The sequence below is a fragment of the Phascolarctos cinereus genome, unplaced genomic scaffold (assembly GCF_003287225.1).
Source record: "Phascolarctos cinereus isolate Bilbo 61053 unplaced genomic scaffold, phaCin_HiC Scaffold_4;HRSCAF=312, whole genome shotgun sequence".
Lineage (NCBI taxonomy): Eukaryota > Metazoa > Chordata > Mammalia > Diprotodontia > Phascolarctidae > Phascolarctos > Phascolarctos cinereus.
In genome coordinates, this window is record NW_027555847.1 from 638,210,028 (window position 1) to 638,229,456 (window position 19,429).

Genomic DNA, 19,429 nt, shown 5'->3' on the forward strand with positions numbered 1-19,429 from the left:
GCCTTCTACAGGAAGTGGTAATTGAGCTGAATCACAAAGAAAGTCAGGGTTTCGAAGAGGCAGAATTTGAGGCTATATTTTGTTCTATCAAGTCAGTTTAAAAAAAGTATCCAAGAAACATCAAGCCCAATGGATTGTGTATTCCCTAGCACATATCAGTCCATTATGTGATAGTGAATATGCACTCTGCTATAGAAAGTCATTAGCAAATGCAGGCTATTTTCTTCTCATATTGTCATCAACTATACCCTTGATACATGTCTATATCTTCCTCATAAAGGTTTTATAGAAGGATCACCTGATTGGAAAGACTGCAGAGTAGCTAGTTTTGTAGCCATGAAACTGAAAAATCTGAGAAAAGGCGTTATGCACTAGACACAGAGTAGCTGATGCTCACTCAATCCATGAGGCATTCAGAGCCTGGCTAGGGAGACAAGAGCCTCAGGCAGATTCTATCAACAGGCATTTGTGAAATGCCTACTATGTTCCAGGTCCTGTGATAAGCATTTGTCCTTTTTTGGAAGGACAAAAAGGTCCTTTTCTCAAGGAGCTGAACAAATAGGAGAGACAGCAAGCAAATAACTATGTCCAAACATGTGCATTTACCATATACATATATATATATATATATACATATATATATATATAATATATATATGTATATATATATATATAATATGTACTTGTAAATAAGTATGTATGTATGTATATATAGTATATGTACATGTTTGGACATAGTTATTTGCATGTTGTATGTGTGTATATATATCTATATATTTATATATACATATGCACACATATGTTATATAATATATAATAGGAGTAGCTTGGCAATGCAGTGAATAAAGTGCTGGGCCTAAAGTCAGAAAGACCTGAATTCAAATCCAACTTCAGACACTTACTAGTTTTGTGACCCCGGGCAAGTCACTTAGCCCTGTTTGCCACAGTTTTCTCATGTGTAAAATGAGCTGGAGAAGGAAATGGGAAACCACTCTAGTATCTCTTCCAAGAAAATCCCAGATGGGGTCATGGAGAGTTGGAAAAGACTAAAATAACTGAACAATAAAAATACAAATGCTAGCTGACTACTATTATTAATCTTGTTTGTATTATACAGATATTTGCATATGCATATGAGTATATATTTTCATGTATATGTATATGTAATATCTATCTTATTTATACATAGTATATATATATAAACATATACATACATATATAAACATATACATATATATATACATATACATACATATATACATACATCCTATGTGTATATGTATGTATAATATACACATATACTAATGGGGAGACAACATACAAATAACTACGTACAGAAAGATATGTTATATATCTTGTTTATATGTGGTATACACACATATATCTAAATATAGATAGATAGATAGATAGATAGATAGATAGATAGATAGATAGATAGATAGATAGATGATAGATAGGAGGCAGCTAGAGTGGCTCAGCAGATAGAGTTCTGGGCCAGGAGTCAGGAAGACCTGAGTTCAAATGTGGCCTCAAACACTTACTAGCTGTGTGATCCTGGGCAAATTACTTAATCCTTGTTTGCCTTAATCTATTGGAGAAAGAAATGGCAAACCGTTCTGGCATCTTTGCCAAGAAAACCCCATGGATAGTATAGTCCATGGTGTCATGAAGAATGACCACAGAACCACAACTGAATGAATGAATTGACAACAACAACAAATATGTGTGTGTGTGTGTGTGTGTGTGTGTGTGTGTGTGTGTGTGTATATGTGGGTGTGTGAGTGCAATAGTATGTATACCATATGTACAGTATATATACATGCATATAGACAGGATAAATCAGAAATAACTTCAGAGGGAAAGAACTAAAATTTAAGGGGTTTGGAAAAGGGTTCTTGCAGAAGGTGGGAGTTTAGATGAGACTTGAAGGGAATGGGGGAAGCCAGGAGATAGAGAGGAGGAGAAAGAGTGTTCCCTGAGTTCAGCAGCTGTGATATCTTTGAACTTGGATTTCTGAGACTATGTTTTAGAGAACTCTGGAGGAGTTGGAGGAGCATGGGGTTTACACCATCTTAGAGCCATCCAGGCAGAAGAGGACACCTGGTCCTTTACTGCCAGCTTCCCTCCTCCCTCTTTCTGACACTATGATTGGCTACTGATGGTATGAGCAATCACAATAAATGCTTATTAACTTTACTTATTGAGGTGTCATTAAGAATTCTATGAACTGAAAGCATTGGTTGGTGAGACTATGCAAGTATCTCACCTAGTCATCAGCCTTCTCACCCCTCCCTTCCTCTATGTTGGAGGAGGAGCAACTCCTATTTATCAACCAACGTTTCTGGATTTAGTGTCTCCTTCCTTTCCATAAGGGCAAAGAGTAAAATGAGGAAATTGATTCTGTCAACGAACTGCTCTTTACAGTGCAGGCAACCCAGCCCAGCTAAAGCAGCAAGCTTCCATTAGGAAGAATCAGGAGGCAGCATGTGCCAAGCAAGTCAGACCACCACCACCACGTAGACCATCATCTCCCTTGAAATCCTGATGAAGACAGCCCAAGACCTTAAAGCCAAGAGCCTTGGGAATAGCAAAGCTTCCAGCCCTATGTCTATAGCCATTGTCCTGGGTAGCCATGCTTTATAAAATTTTTATTTATTCATTTTTAGTTTTTAACATTCATTTTCATAAGATTTTGAGTTTTAAATTTTCTCCCCCTATCTCTCCTCCCCCCTCTCCAAGATGGCATGTGATCTGATATAGGTTTTACTTATATATTCATATGAAGCATCTTTTCACATTAGTCATGATGTATAAAAGAATTAGAACTAATGGGAGGAACCATGAGAAAGAAGAAACAAAACAAAACAACAAAAGAAAAGGAGAGCAAATAGTATGCTTCCATCTGCATTCAGACCCCATGATTCTTTTTCAGGATGTGGATAGCATTTTCCATCATGAGTCTTTTGGAGTTGTCTTAGATCCTGGCATTACTAAGAAGAGCTAAGTCTATCAAAGTCAATCATTGCACAATGTGGCTGTCACTGTATACAATGTTCTGGTTCTGCTCATTTCCCTCAACATCAGTTCATATAAGTCTTTCCAGGTTTTTCTGAAGTCTGCCTGCTCATCATTTCTTATAGTACAATAGTATTCCATTACATTCATATACCACAACCTGTTCAGCCATTCCTGGGTAGCCACTCAGCAGTATCAAATGGTTCAATATCAGATGCTGGTATGATTTTAACAGAGGAAGTGACATTAAAGAAGAAGCATCACCATCTGCTTTGCCCCTACATTCTAAAAACCATTGGACCTTTCCATCTGATTTGCAGCTGAAACTTTCCATACGTGTTGTCTTCCTCATTAGATTTGAGCCTCTTGATTTCAGGGGCTACCTTAGTTTTCTATTTGTATCCCTAGCGGTTAGCACAGTATTCTGCATGTAATAAATAGTAAATGCTTTATTGATTCATTTTGCCTCTTTAGCTGGTAGCGTAAGTGCCAACTTCTTCCTATTCAAAGTGCCCCCTGCATTACTCACCACCATTTCATTATTATCATTTAATTCTCCCATTATCTTATAAAAGAAAACTTATTGGCCACTAATGTGTGTGTGTGCACGTGTGTCGTGCATGCATGAGTGCGTGCACATATGCGTGCATGATTAATTCTAGCACGGGCAGAAATTGGGGAAAAGGTTTGGATTTATCTAAAGGGATGGCTTCAGCAAGACTGAGGGATAGGGATGGAAGAGCAGACAACAATAACATTCAAAAGCTACAAATGCAATTGATAAACACTGAAATTATATCCCTAAATAAAGATGTTTTCACAATCTGGAGTGTATATAGTGAGAAACACCAATAAAATCAATGTAAATATATCCCCAGATCTTACATAGATAAGCCTTTGATGTAAAAATGATCCAAGACCAAGAAAGGGGGCTCTCTGTTAGCAGTCAGATATTCTTAAAGAAAATTATTTCTCCAAACCTTCCCTTGGGGGATACCAAAGTGTCATAAATTGGTGGTGACCTCACACAAGTGTTACATGTAGGCCTGTTGGCTGTTCAAACGCTACATGGCAAGACAGCCCCCCAAAAAATATTCCTTATGTAGTAAATGTTCTTTTGCTACCCTCCCAGATCCAGACTGCTACATTTCCCCCTCAAGGTCCTAGGGTGCCCTGAGGGATTTATAGGGTTCTCTTTTCTCTACTACCATAAGCCAAAGACCCCACCAGTTGTGCCTCATATATCACCCCCCATGACCAGCTGTTTTTTGGTGCCAGTCTCCTGAGCCTTAGTTCTATTTAACCACTTAGCAAGAGCAAACATTTTCCACCAGCACCTCTGGGCCATACTTTCTGCTGTACCACTCCAGTCTCTGGGGACAGTAAACTCAAAACTTAGCTCAGTTCTTGTGTGGGATTGGTTCTACCAAGTTCATGTTCAGATGGATCATGATTGACAACTGAGTCCTTGTCTCAGCTACCATTGGCCTAGACCCAGAACATCACTCCCCAAAATTGTTCCTTGCTCCTAAGGGCATTGCTCTTGCACTGTCTGTAAAATGATTCCTGAATTCCTACATCTTGCTCTCCTGATCTTTCAAAATTAGAAATCAAAGATTTCATTCCCTTCTCCTGTAATAGAAAAGAATGAACACAAAGACCAAGGACTAAGACCTATTTCTTGGAATCACAGGGCCTCTAAGGGAGAAGGCCCCAAGACCTTTCCCCTTACAGCCTTGTCTCTTGCCAGACACTATGAATAAAGTAATTACCAAATTAAGTGAAGTGGCCAAAGGTTGGCAAGGTGATGTCTCTGCTGACTTGGCCCGTTTTGGAGACACACTCAGTTCTGGTTATGCAATTAGTCAAAAAAGGCTCCCCTCAGCCATGACCATAGCAGACCAGAACCAGCTACAGAATGTCTTCAAATTCTCTACAATTTCTCCAAGGCACCTCTCCTACCCAGCATCATGACTTTTTCAGAAGAAAACTTCCCAGCTTCTCCATGTGAGGAATTTGCATTAGTCATATAAGCTAATGGAGTCTGTGTGCATGCCAGGCCCAAATTACACTTCCATGGAAACCACTCCCATATTCAAACACTACACATGGGAACTTGTTGCTTTATCCATGGCCACCCTATCTAAGGATAAAGAAGTAGCCTCCCTTAATCTTTATAACAATAACAATAACAATAATAATAATAATAAATAATAATAATAATGATGATGATGATGATAGCTAGAATTTATAGAGTACCTACTATGTGCCAGGCACTGTGCCAAGTGCTTTCCAAATATTATCTAACTGACTTGCTCAAGGTCACAATTAGTAAGTGTCTGAGGTAGGACTTGAACTCAAGTCTTCCTGATTCCAGTCCCAGCACTCTATAACAATGCTAAAAAAAATACATATAAAATAACATCAGAATACTTAAATGTACAGAGCTCCCACATGGGTTTTCCCTGCCTCCATGTATTCTTCAGGCCGGGCACAGTCTGTGTAAGCAAATTTGCAGCCTTGTCCTGTGGAGGTCCCTAGCTGTTTTTCTTCCCAATCTCAGTTACTAATTCCATGCCTACCTTGTAATTCTGCTCAGTAACTCAAAGGAAAGGAGGACTAATTAGTGTTGGGGATAGGGGGAAGTGCAAGAGCAACACAGAAGTAGCTGGCTAGAAAGGAAAGAGCATTTGTGCTAAAGGAAAGGGGGCTAAAAAATTAGCTGGGGATAGTTATCGCCTCTCGTTCTGAGTTTACGCTGAGCAGAGAGACGGGCTGAGGGGGCCCACAACCCTCTCACCTACTTGAGGAAGCACCCAGGCTTGGAGATCTGTGTAGTAGTAGAAATGGAAGGACATCAAACGTGAAGGGAGAAACCAGAGAGAAAGAAATAACTGAGAATAAGAGAAAAGATAAAAGTCAGAATAAAAAAGTTGTACACAAATAGAGCAACCAACAGAGCAGTTCATGCAGAGAGAAGGAAGACTAAATGAAAACTCAGGTAGCACAAAACACTATGAACAAGTTTTAGACTATGAATGAAAATTAAACAGAATTCTCTTATAAAATAAAAAATCCTGTGGACATCTCAGAAATCACAGGAAATCAGAAACACACACACACACACAAACCAGAGAAAGAAAAATTTTTAAAGAATTGTTTTTCATCTTAGGATGAAATTAAGTCAGAAATCAGAGCTCTCAGTGCAGAATTTCAAATATCTACAAAGAATAGAGTGCAAAAGAGAAAATTTGGCAGAAGAGAAGTGAAATGTAGCAACTTTAAAAGAGTACATTAATTCCATACAAAACAAAGCCAATAATTTTGGCTGAGGTTGGCTAACAGAGATAATTTAAGTATCATAAGTCTCCGAGAAGAATATGAAGAATATTTTTGTTAGTGTGATTTAGTCATTCAGTGATATACAAATCTTTGTGCTCCCATGGATATGAGGCCTTTCTATACTCCACTCTCTCCCAAAGTCTGTCCAAGCTCATGTTCATTGCTTCCATGACACTATCTATCCATCTCAACCTCTGCCATCCATTTTTTTTTTTGCCTTCAATCTTTCCCTACATCAGAATCTTTTCCAATGAATGCTGTGTTCTCATTATGTGGCCAAAGTAATTAAGCTTCAGCTTCAGTATTTTGCCTCCAAATGAATAGTTTCTTATTTCTTATTTCTTTAGGTATTGACTGATTTGATCTCCTTGCAATACAAGGAACTCTCAAAAGTCTTCTCCAACACCACAATTTGAAAGCGTCAATTCTATGGCTTTCCTTATAGTCCAACACTTACAGCCATACATGGTCACTGGACAAACCATAGTTTTTACTATATGGTCCTTTGTTGGCAAGGTGATGTCTCTGCTGTCCAGATTTGCCAAAGCTTTCCTTCCAAGGAACAAATGTGTTTTAATTTCATGGCTCCTGTCTGCAATGATCTTTGACCATTGAAATGACCATCTGCAACAGTCTTTGAGTCCAAGAATATAAAACCTAACACTGCCGCTATTTCTTCTCCCTCTATTTGCCAAGAGGTAATGGGACTAGTTGCCAAGATCTTAATTTTTTTGATGTTAAGATTCAAGCCAGATTTTATACTCTTTTCTTTCACCTTCATCAAGAAGTTTCTTAATTCCTCTTCACTATCTGCCTTCAGAGTGGTACCATCTGCATATCTGAGATTGTTGATATTTCTCCTGGCAACCTTAATTGCAGCTTTTGATTTATCCAGCCTAGCATTTTGCATGATGTACTCTGCATATAAGTTAAAAAAATAAGGTAACAATATATAGCACTGTTGCACTTCTTTTCCAATCTTCAACCAATTAGTTGTTCCATGTTTGTTCTAATTGTTGCTCCCTGGCCCAAATACGAGTTCCTTAGGAAACAAGTAAGATGATCTGGTACATCCATCTCTTTGAATACTTACCCCATTTTGCTGTGATGCAGACAGTTAAAGGCTTTAGTGTGGCCAATGAAGCAGAAGTAGATTTTTTTTTTCTGAAACTCCTTTGCTTTCTCCATAATCCAGGTAAATTGGCAATTTGGTCTCTAGTTCCTCTGCCTTTTTGAAAATCAGCTTGCTCTTCTGGTAATTCTTAGTACACATATTGCTGAAACCTAGCTTGCAGAATCTTAAGCATAACTTTTCTGGCATGTAAAATGACAAATATAAAATACCTGAATATTATGATGTAGGAAATAATATAAGAAAATTACCCACCTACCTCCCAGTCTTTTGAATACATAGAACAAGAGTGATGTAATCAAATACACAAATAACCAACAGAGGGAAAACGTCACATTGGAAATGTCAAGGCATATTGCCATTATGTATCAAAGTTTTATTTTTAAAATAGAATATTGCAAACAATGAGGAGAAAGAACCGGGATTACTTTGTAGCCACAAAAACTCAAAAAAGAGAATGAACATTATCTACATTCCAAAAAGCAAAGAAGTATGTTGTAAAACCCATCGTCACATATCTTTCAAAGTTGAGCCTAATTATCAAAAGAAAAAGATGGAGTTTCAATTAAAGTAAGTCATTTAAGGAATCCTTGCTGAAACAAAACAAAATAAAATAGAAATCAATAGGATATTTGACTTATAAGCATTCTCCAAAAAAGAAAAACACAAGAAAGTTAATTATGAGGAAATAATTAGGAATCTCCATGTTATACATGACTAATACATAATATATTAGCAATATGCATATTTAATATATTATATAATGTCCAGTTGTGAGAAAAAAGATGAGCAATCAATTCCCATGTGTGCGTATATAGAGAAAAGAATTTTAACTGAAAGTCAAACGTGTTTGATAAATATTATTGATTGGGGGAGCCAAGATAGTGGAGTAAACAGTAAATTGAGGTAACGCTCCCATATTCACCTCCAAACAACCATAAAATAGCATCTCAAAACAAATCCTGGAACAGCAGAACCACCAAAAAACAGTGTAAAACAATCTTTTAGCCCAAGAAACTTGGGAGATCATCAAGAAAAATTTCTCACTCAGGTAAGAGGACAACACAGGACAGGAAGCATCCCAGCAAGCCAACAGCAAGCCCCAGCTCATTAAACCAATGGGAAATCACGAGATCCAGGGTGGTAGAGTAGGCAAACATCAACACAAGGACTCCCCATAGGCCTCAACATAGCCAGAGGAATGGGCAGACTCCGACTTGAGAACCACCACATGCTTTAGTGTAGCCCCAGGCAAACAAGCAATCTTCAGTGGGCAGAACAACACAATGTTACCCCAGGGAAATGCAGAAGGATCCCACCAGCATCAGCATTGCCAGCACGAGGACAACTCAGCACCAGGTAAGCTTCCAGACCTCGGTGGCCTCCAGCAGGCCAGCCACCCCTAACCCAATCCCTTTAGTGTGGCATCAGACAGGAGGGGCCCCAATCGGCTTCAGGGCAAAATCATGCAGCACCAGTTAAATAGCCAGGGCCTGCAGCCCCTGGCACAGAAAGCCTGAGACAGTGTCCCTTTCATCCCAGGAGCAGAGTTCAAATCTAAAAAGGAAAAGAAAAAGGCCAAATAAAGATAAGCAATAAATAACAATAATAATAATCCGATCATAGAAAGTTATTATGCTGACAGGGAAGACCAAGATACAAACTCAAAAGAGGACAACAATGGCAAAACACTTGTGGGCAAAAACCCAAAGAAAAATGGAAAGTGGTCTCAAGCCCAGAAAGAACTCATGGAAGAGCTCAAAAAGGAGCTTAAAAATCACATAAGAGAAGTAGAAGAAAAATCAGGAAAAGAAATCAGGCTGATGCAAGAAAATTATGGGGGGAAAAAAGAGTCAACAGCTATGGAAAAGAAAACTCCTTAAGAAGTAGAATTGGCCAAATGGAAAAGGAAATGCAAAAACCTACTGAAGAAAACAACTTCTTAAAAGGTACTTGGCCAAATGGAAAAGAAAATAAAAAAGCTAATTGAGGAAAAGAAGTCTTTAAAAGTGAGAATTGGTCAAGGGGAAGCTAATGACTTTCAAACATCAAGAATCAATCAAATAAATTCGAAAGAATGAAAAAATGGAAGAAAAATGTAAAATGCCTCACTGGAAACACAACTGAGCTGGAAAATAGATCCAGGAGAAACATCAGAATCATTGGACTATCTGAAACCCATAATCAAAAGGAGGACCTAGACAGCATTTTTCTTTTTCTTTTTAAAAATTCTTTTATTAATTTATTTTAATTTATCAACAATCACTTCCATAAGCTTTTATGTTTTAAATTTTTCTTCCCCTCCCTCCCCAACTCCATCCCCAAGATGGTGTGCAATCTGATATACATATACATTCCTACTAAACATATCTTCACATTAGCCATGTTATAAGGAAGAATTAGAACCAATAGGAGGAACCACAAGAAAAAGGAAACAAAACAGAAGAAAAAAATAGCAAATAGTGTGCTTTGATCTGCATTCAGATCTTTGGAAATGGATAGCATTTTCCATCATGAGACTTTTGGAGATGTATTAGATTCTTGCATTGCTGAGAAGTGCTAAGTCTTTCAAAGTTAGTCATTGTACAACATGACTTATTGTGTGCAATGTTCCCCTGGTTCTGCTCACTTCACTCAGCAACAATCTATACAAGTCTTTCCAGGTTTTTTTTAAGTCTGCCTGCTCATCATTTCTTATAGCACAATAGTATTCCATTACATTCATATACCACAACTTGTTCAGCCATTCCCCAATTGATGGGCATCCCCTCAGTTTCCAATTCTTTGTCACCACAAAAAGGGCTGCTATAAATATTTTTGTACATGTGGGCTAGACAGCATTTTTCAAGAAATCATCCTGGAACCAGGAAGCAAAATAAGCATTGAAAGAATCCACTGATCACTTCAGGAAAGAGATCTCAGAATAAAACTCCAGGGAACATTATAGCCAAATTACAGAGCTATCAGGTCAAGGAAAAAATACTGCAAGTGGCCAGAAAGAAACAATTCAAATATTGGAGAGCCACAATCAGGATAGCACAGGATTTAGCAGCTGCAACATTTTTAAAAGACTGGAGGTTGTGAAACATGATATTCTGGAAAACAAAGGAGGTAGGACTACAACATAGATTCAAAATTCCTAAAGACTTACCTCTAAAGAGTCAGTATATTTTAGGCATTTAGCAATAACAACAATAATAATGATACAATAGCTACTGTTTGCAGAGTGCATTAATGTTTGCAAAGCACTTTAAAATATTATCTCATTTTATTCTCATAAGAATCCTGGGAGGTAGGTGCTATTAACATCTCCATTTTACCGATGAGGAAACTGAAACAGACAAGGTTTTGGTGTGTTTTTTTTTTAAGTGACTTGTCCAAGATCATATACTTAGGAAGTCTCTGACTCTGGACTTGAACCCATCTTCCTTACTCCAGGCTCCACACACACTGTGTCACCTAGCTGCCTTAAAGCAATGAAATACCAATACATTTGCAGAGAGCAGGTAGGTGGTGCAGTGGATGCAGTGCTGACCCTGGAGACAGGAGGACCTGAGTTCAAATCTGACATCAGACACTTACTAGCTGTTTGACCCTGGGCAAGTCACTTAACCCTGTTTGCCTCAGTTCCTTATATGTAAAATGAGTAAATGGCAAACCATTTCAGTATCTTTACCAAGAAAACCCCAAATGGTGTCATGGAGAGTCAGACATGACTGAAATGACTGAATAACAACATATGAACAGAATAATACTATCACTTCAGGGGATTCACTAGTTGACCTAGCTATACGTCAACCTCTTAGAATACCTAGTTTACTTGAAGAATTAGCTTAAGCTATATTTTATATATGAAGCCTTTCCTGATCCCCATAGTTGCTAATTGTTCCTTCCCCCAATCAACTTGTATCTGTTTTGTATATATTTCTGATAGACTTATGTATGTGCATATTGTCTTTTCTGACAGAATGCTAACTCTCTGAGGGCAGAGATTCTTTCACTTTTGTCTGTATTCTTAAGTACCTCATATTGCCTGGCACATTGTATATACTTAATCCTTGACTGATTATTGAAGAAGAGAGATTGGAGATACTGAGCATGGCAAGTACCAAATAGCATTACACGCAAAAAATGAAACCATTTTATCAGACTGGAAATGAAAGGTTATCAGTGTAGGAGGCATTTCTGAATCATCTATCCTTGGGTGGGAAGGGAGAAGGAAAGGGATATATTGGGGAGGTAGGACTTGGCTGATTCAGAGGTATAAAATAACCAAGACTATTAGAAATCAGAGCCCCAGTGATTTAACATAATTCCTACTGCCTTGCTGAATATCCTTCTGCCCCAATGTTTTTTTGCCTGGCAAATATAAAGGCAGAGAATAAGTCTGTTTTTAGTAATAATAACAACAGCTAGCATTTATATAATGTTTTAAGGTTTTCAAAGTGTTTTACAAATATTAACTCACAACAACTTTGAGGAGAAAGTGCTATTATTATCCCTATTTAACAAATGAGGAAATTGATATAGATAGGATTTAAATGACTTGCCCAGAATCACATAGCTAGAAAGTGTCTGAGGTTAGATTTGAACTCAGATCTTCTTAACTTCCCATCTCCAGGTCCAGTACTTTAAGCACTGTTTTATTTCCTTTTTTATTGTAAGTAAAGTTATTTTTATTTCATATTATGGTTTACAAATGTTGTGTTATTGAACCCAAATCACTAGGCTAGCCTAAGTGAGTCTTGACCTGGGATAATTGAGAAATAAAAAAGACATGAAAATCAAAGATTAATAAAAAAAACTTTTTAAAAATTAAAAAAATGGTAGAACTGGAAGGAAATTTTCAGTCAACTAATTCAACTGCTACATTTTACAAAGATGAAAGTTGCAACCCAGCAAAGGGAAATGTCACCCATGGTGATGCTTATTGGAGGGCAGAGTCTTGAACTTATGTCTCCTAACTTGCAGTCCTAAAGTCTTTCTATTGTAACTCACCACATCTACCCCAATCTATACTCTTCTTCTATTTTTTTCCCTTTTTTATTAAAAAGCCGTGACAAGCACATCAGTGAGGCAACCACTTGCTTCCATAACAGTTTGATGAGTACATAATGAGAGCTGCTTATCAGATAAATTTGCTGCAATTAGCCTTCAAATCACACAATACCATCTGTGTTTTTTTAAACACCCAAATGTCATTAACGTCTGCAAGGGAACATGCTCGTTGATGGGGATGCAGAAAGCAATGAAATAACACAAGAGTTGGATTATGGTTTGGAGGGAAGGGGCCGGGATTCCTTCATAGAAAAGTAGAGAGTCAAGGTCTCACTGCAAATGGGAAGTCACCTTAGGGCCAGCTCCTTTCTAGGAGTTGAAAGGAAACTGTCTCTTATTGGAATTTGACTGCTCTGAAAGAAGCTGGATGACATTTCCATGGGTTTCTTTAATCACTTTGTCTATTGGCCTATGGAGGGAATGATTCCTTTTTGTCAGAATAATCTCTAAAACCTGACTCCTACTTGATACATAGAAGCAGGACTTTAGAGCCTATAGAGCTTGTATTAGGGGTTCTGAGTAGTATAGCACTAAGGATCAGAATCACTGTATTTTTTTTCTTTTTTGATGTGGGGAAATTTGACTTCATTTCTTCTTTCTACGTCCATTGAGCTCAGCTTCGTAACTGGAGAATTAATACCACTTGGCAGGTTATAGAACACTTGTTTTTCCTTAAGGCTTCCTCCCCGTCCCCCTCTTTCTGTTCATTTTCTCTTCTGTCTCTCTTTACAATTGTCATTACCATAGCTCTAATTCCAAGGTTCCTGCAATCATTCTTACACTATTGAAATAAGCTCCTAATTAGTCTTCCAGATTCCAGTCTTTCCCATCTCCAATTCACACTATTGCCAGAGTAATTATCCTAGTGTTTAGTTCTGACCACATCACTCTCCTGCTCAAAAATCTTTGTTGGCTCCCCTTTGCCTGCTGAATAAGGTTCAGGCATTCAAAAATCTCTACTATCTGGATCCAACCAATTCCTCTAGCCTTACTTGACACTACTCCCCCTCGTGTGTTCTATGCTCTAGACAAACTGAACTATTCCCTTAATTCATCTCTCACTATCTCACTTCTCAGGCTTTCCTCAGACTGTTCCCTACACCTAGAATGTCCCACCCCTGATGTTTACCTCTTGATCTCTTATTGTCCTTTAAAGTTCCATTCAATAATTATCTTCTCTGTAAAATGTTCTTAGATTCTCATAACTAGAAATAATTTCTTCTTCATCTAATCCCATGGTCAATCTGTCTCTTATTTTCATCCAACCTCCTCAAGTGTTTTTGTGTCATCCACCATGCCCAAAATAGACATCCACCAATTCCATTCAACCAATATTTGTTAGATACTCAGTAAGTACAAGGCACCAAAGAATACAAAGCTCTGGGGATACAAAGACAGGAAAGAAACAGTTCTCAAAGGCATCTTGAACATCTAGTAGCCATCCTCCATGCTGATGATCTCTCTAAACCACCAATCTCCAGAAATCATGACTTAATCTACTCAGCTTTGAAACTGCCCCAGCTGTCCTGATTGATGAGTCAGCAAACAGACACACACTCTATCTGACCTTGGACCCTAGACCATACTTTTATACCATCCATCTATCTCAACCATATCCTTTCCATCTGCTATGGCTGTGCAAGAATGTGACCATCCTATCCTCCTTACTCTAGGCAGATTCAATCCAGCCAGTACTATCATTGCTTTCGAAAAAGCAGAGGAATTAACTCCTCTATAGCTCCACTTAGCATAATCATGACTTCCCAAATCAAATCATCTTTCCCTGACCATTACTTCATAGTATAGGTGGTCTGCCCCCACTAGAATGTTAACTCCTTGAGGGCAGAGGCTGTTTTGCTTTTCTATTAATATCCTCAGTTGTTAGTATTGTATCTGATACAGAGTAAGTGCTTAATCAATGCTTTTCATTTCCTTTATTCATTCATTTAAGAAGCTTACATTTTTCTGAGTTAGAACACATTCACAGGCATGTGGCAGGTATGAGGCAGGAGACAATACTAGCAGTTCAGGGAATTATATGCATTCTTCAAGGCTCAGCTCAGGTGCCACCTCTTCTAGAAAAATCTTCCTGGCATTCTGCTCCATCATTTGGAAGTCATTTCCTCTTACTCAAATTTCTCAGCATTTTGCCTGTACTTCTCCAATGCACTCATTACATTCTTATTCGTATCACTTTTATTCAAATAAATGTCTCTCTCCCACTTTGTAAACTCTTTGAAGACTGAGTCTATGTCATATCAATCTTTGCATTTGAAACACAGTGTGCCATGCTAGAGTGAGTATAGATAATCTGCACAATGGACCTTATTTGCATGAATCAGCTACTCATAATAATGAAAATTTTAGTCTTTAATCATAGCTATTTACTTAGCAATAATGCCAAAGAAATAATATAACATCATAGGTTCTTATATATTAAGCAAGTGCATGAATAAGTACCATATATTACAATACATACCTAAACTTGGGTCATATACTCTCTCACCAATTCACTCAGTATCTATGGGGGAGAATGAACATACACATACAGAAATGTGTCAGGGAAACAAGAGAGAGAAAGACCCATTTTCTCAGAGTAACTCACAACTCTGGACTTCAGGGTTTGATGTCATTGGTCCATTTACAGGTAATTATACCATCTAAAATAATTTCTCTGCTGACTGGCTATTGGAGTGCCCCGCTATCCAGCTGGGCAAATTAGAAAATGGTACCTCTCGATGTGTGCATAGCAAATCCCCTTATGCCAGAGAACTGCAAAACTCATCAGAGTGGCCATCTCTGAGCTATACAGATCATCACTTACCAGGAAGCTGCATTGTCTACTCACAACAGATCTTACAACAAATAGCTCAGTCTGACTTCAGGGACAAAACAACCTAGATCAGCCAGCTCTTCTCATACAGCAAAGCAGCAGCAGTATTTGTCTTTCCCGTTTCTGTCATTCCTTCTCAAAGCAGAAGAAGTATAAAAGGCCAAAAGACACTTCTCAAAAGTTTCACCTCTCTTAACATCTAGGTGATACTAACAGACGTTTGCTAAAACTATTTTCTCCCCTCAGCCAATTGGGAACTAGAAACCAAAACATTCTCATCCGTTGACTGCTTTTGCTGTTTGTCCCTTTAAACAACTCCAAAACACTGGCTTTGATCTTCCAGTTTTCCCTCCATCTTTAATCTGTCTCTTTTCCTATCCCAGGGGTAGGGGACTGGCAGCCTCAAGGCCACACGTGGCCCTTCAGGTCCTCAAGTGCAGCCCTTTGAATCCAAACTTCATGGAACAAATCCCCTTAATAAAAGGATATAAAACTTGGACTTAGGCAAAAGACCTCACCTAAGGACCTAGAAGGCCACATGTGACCTCGAGGCTGCAGGTTCTGTCCTATCCCATCCCTCTCCTATCCTATACATTTCAATGCCTTTAATCAGAGCCTCCCAACTATTATGACTCACCTGTCACTTAAAAGGTAACAACTCAACAAATTTCTTCTATAAAAACATTAGATTTTTATTGATACTCATTTTCCAGTGTTAAGTAATCTCTCTCTTTCTCTCTCTCTCTCTCTCTCTCTCTCTCTCTCTTCTCTCTCTCTCTCTCTCTCTCTCTCTCTCTCCCTCTCTCTTTCATTTTGTGTCCCTCACCCTTTCATTGTATTCACTTTTCCCAGTTTTGGGTTTTTTTTTTTTGGCTAGGCAATGGGGTTAAATGACTTGCTCAGGGTCACACAGCTAGTAAGTGTTATGTGTCTGAGGTCAGATTTGAACTCAGGTCCTCCTGAATCCAGGGCCGGTGCTCTATCCACTGCGCCACCTAGCTGCGCCTTTCCCAGTTTTTAATAAAGAAAAAGGTCTTTCTTTTCACTCTTTATACCACCAAACTGTTCACATTTAAATGGGGCATCATCTTATATCTTTATGCCATAGTTCATTTTCTTTCTCAAACTGTCCAATATCATCTGCAAACTGTTTCTTAATATTCATATTTTAGCAGTTTTATTAAACTAAGTTATTTTCTTACTCCTTTCAGTCATCAAAATATTCATCTATTATAGTAGTAATAGCTTACATCTTTTACCTGTTGATCTGACTCTTTTTCTTTATACAAAAATATGAGTTTTTTTCTTTTTTTCACATCTTAACTGCTCCAAATGAAATGAGACTTAAAGGGACAGTAACTTACACGCAATGCTTTACAGACAGTAGGTTTCTAACTAATGTTTGTTGAATTCAACTGGACCATACTGCCTTCTCTCTAAACCCTTTTTTGAGGTGGATTCAAATCTGTGAATTTATAGATGTATGAAATTCAGTGGGGAAACAGCTTCTACCAATGTCAATTAATAACTGTTCTATAGCTTATAGGCTTAGAGGAAAGTTAAGTGATTTATCTAGGATCACATAACAGATACGAGTCAGACTGAAGTGAAACTTGAACCCAGGTCATCTCAATAAGGTGGCCTGCTATTCCCCATCTACCTTTCTATTATGTATTTTTGTTCAGTTGTTTTTCAGTCATGGCTGACTCTTTGTGACCTCATTTGGGGTTTTCTTAGCAAAGATATAAGAGAAGTTTGCCACTTCTTTTTCCAGCTCATTTTACAGATAAGGAAACTGAGACAAACAGAGCCAAATGACTTGCCCAAGGTCACATAGTTAGTAAGTGTCTGAGGCTACTTTTGAACTTGTGAAGATGAGTCTTCTGACTCCAGTCCTGGTGTTCTATCTACTGTGCCACCCAGTTGCCCATTATGCATTTTGCATATTCTAATTTGTATAATATTTTTCTTATATCTCAATGTATCTATTCTAACTTTCTTATATCTTAATATAATGTATCTATTATGCTTTTTTATATCTTAATATACCTCAATTTTTCTTATATCTTAGTCTTATCTCTCCTGCTGGATTATAAACCTCCTGTGGGCAAAAACTATGTCATAATCACCTTTGTATTTCACAGTTTCCTAATGACACATTATGTGGATCTCACCCATCCACCAGGAGTATCTTATATCCATGCATAGCATGCAATAAAGAAATGCTTGTTAAATGAATGAATGATCTTTCCAAGAAATATACAAGGAAGTGGAAGTGAAAGATTGGAATATTCTATTATAAGATATAAGCAGAAAATATAAACCGTGAATGCTCAGTAGCATTTACCATACAACTGACAGAAGGTAGGGCTGTAAGGAAATAGAACACAGGGCAAGAAGATCTGAATAAAGGGAGGAGGAAAGAATAAGTCCTGAGGATGGGGTACTACTTAAGCATTTGTGGAGCTGCATGTGTTGCCTGGGAAGGAAGGGACCATAAAAGGCTATGTGCTGTGAGCAGCATCATGGTGCAATGAAATGGATGGGAAATCAGGAGAGTCACGATCTTTGTCACCTTGGGGGAAAGTTGTTCTATAAATGGAGGCAATTGACAGCACTACTCACCTCCCAGTGTAAATGTAAAGAAAGTGCTTTTCAAATGCCAGATTTTTACATTTTGATACCCTAAGGATCAACGATTTCATGAGAGTGAAAAGGGATTTCCTCCACTCAGATCCTCCACTTCAGTTCTTCTTTGCTTTGAGTAGATGGTCTTCATTAGTGATAATAACTGGAGAAAAAAAAATCTTCCTTTGGATAATAAATCTAAGATTGGAAGTAACTTCAAAGATCATCTAGTCCAATCTCATCATTTTACATTTGTGGAAACTGAGGTCCAGGGAGGTTAAGTGACTTGCCTACAGATCACATAACTGGTTAAGTGTCAGAAGGAGGATTTGAATCCAGGTCTTCTGATTCCAGAATTGGGCCTCTTGTCACTGTTCATTCCTTTCATAATCTGTCCCCTAGTGATGTACCTCTCCACACTCAGTTAGGATAATCCTTGTGTGACTCAATCTCAGGCCCTTATTCAAAGCTTCTCTAGCTTGATAGGACCTGCCAAAGCTGTACCAGTATGGTGCTAGTCTAGCCTTCAACCATAATGAGGCACTTATGGAGCACCTAATAGAAACAATATTAACAACAACAAAGACAATGATAATGAAATAATAATGAGCATTTATACTGAGTTTTAAAGTTTCTAAAGAATTTTATAAATATCTCTGTTTTGGAAGAAAATGGTACATATATGAGTTACTATATAATAATATGTATATATGTAGGTAGGTAGGTAGATAAATAGCACCTACTATGTGTGAGACTCTGTGCTAAATGCTATACAAATAGCTCATTTGCTTTTTACAATATCCCTGCAAGGTAGGTGCTATCACTGTTCCTATTTTACAGTTGAGGAAACTGGGGCAAACAGAGGTTAGTGACTTACCCAAGGTCACACAGTTGATAAGTGTCAACAGCCAGACTTGAATTCAGATCTTCTTGATTCCAGGCCCAACTCTCTATCAATCACTTCATTGAAAACGACTTTCCCTTGGGGAATAGTTCCATCTTGAGCAAGTGTGTCTTGTCATATGCAGAAGGGAAACACTTCACCTTCCTTTTCTGTGTATCTAATGCTCTGCACCTACTAAATTCTTAACAGCTTGCATTTGTACAGTGCTTTATCATTGCTTTGCATATGTTATCTCATTTATTTCTCACAAGCCCCTGTGATGTAACTGCTTTTATTACTCTCATTTTATATATGAGGAAACTGAGGCAGAGGAAACTTAATCAGCGTCACGTAAGTATCAGACAGGATTCAAACTCAAGCCCTTCTGACTCCAAGTCTAATGTTTCACACCAACTGTTTGCCATAATTAATAAATGCCACTTAAAATATTTGTGAAAACATACTATTGACTTTGACATTAAAGTGTTCTGCTTACCAAGCAAGTGGTCTTTTGAAAGCATAGGCCTTAACATCAATG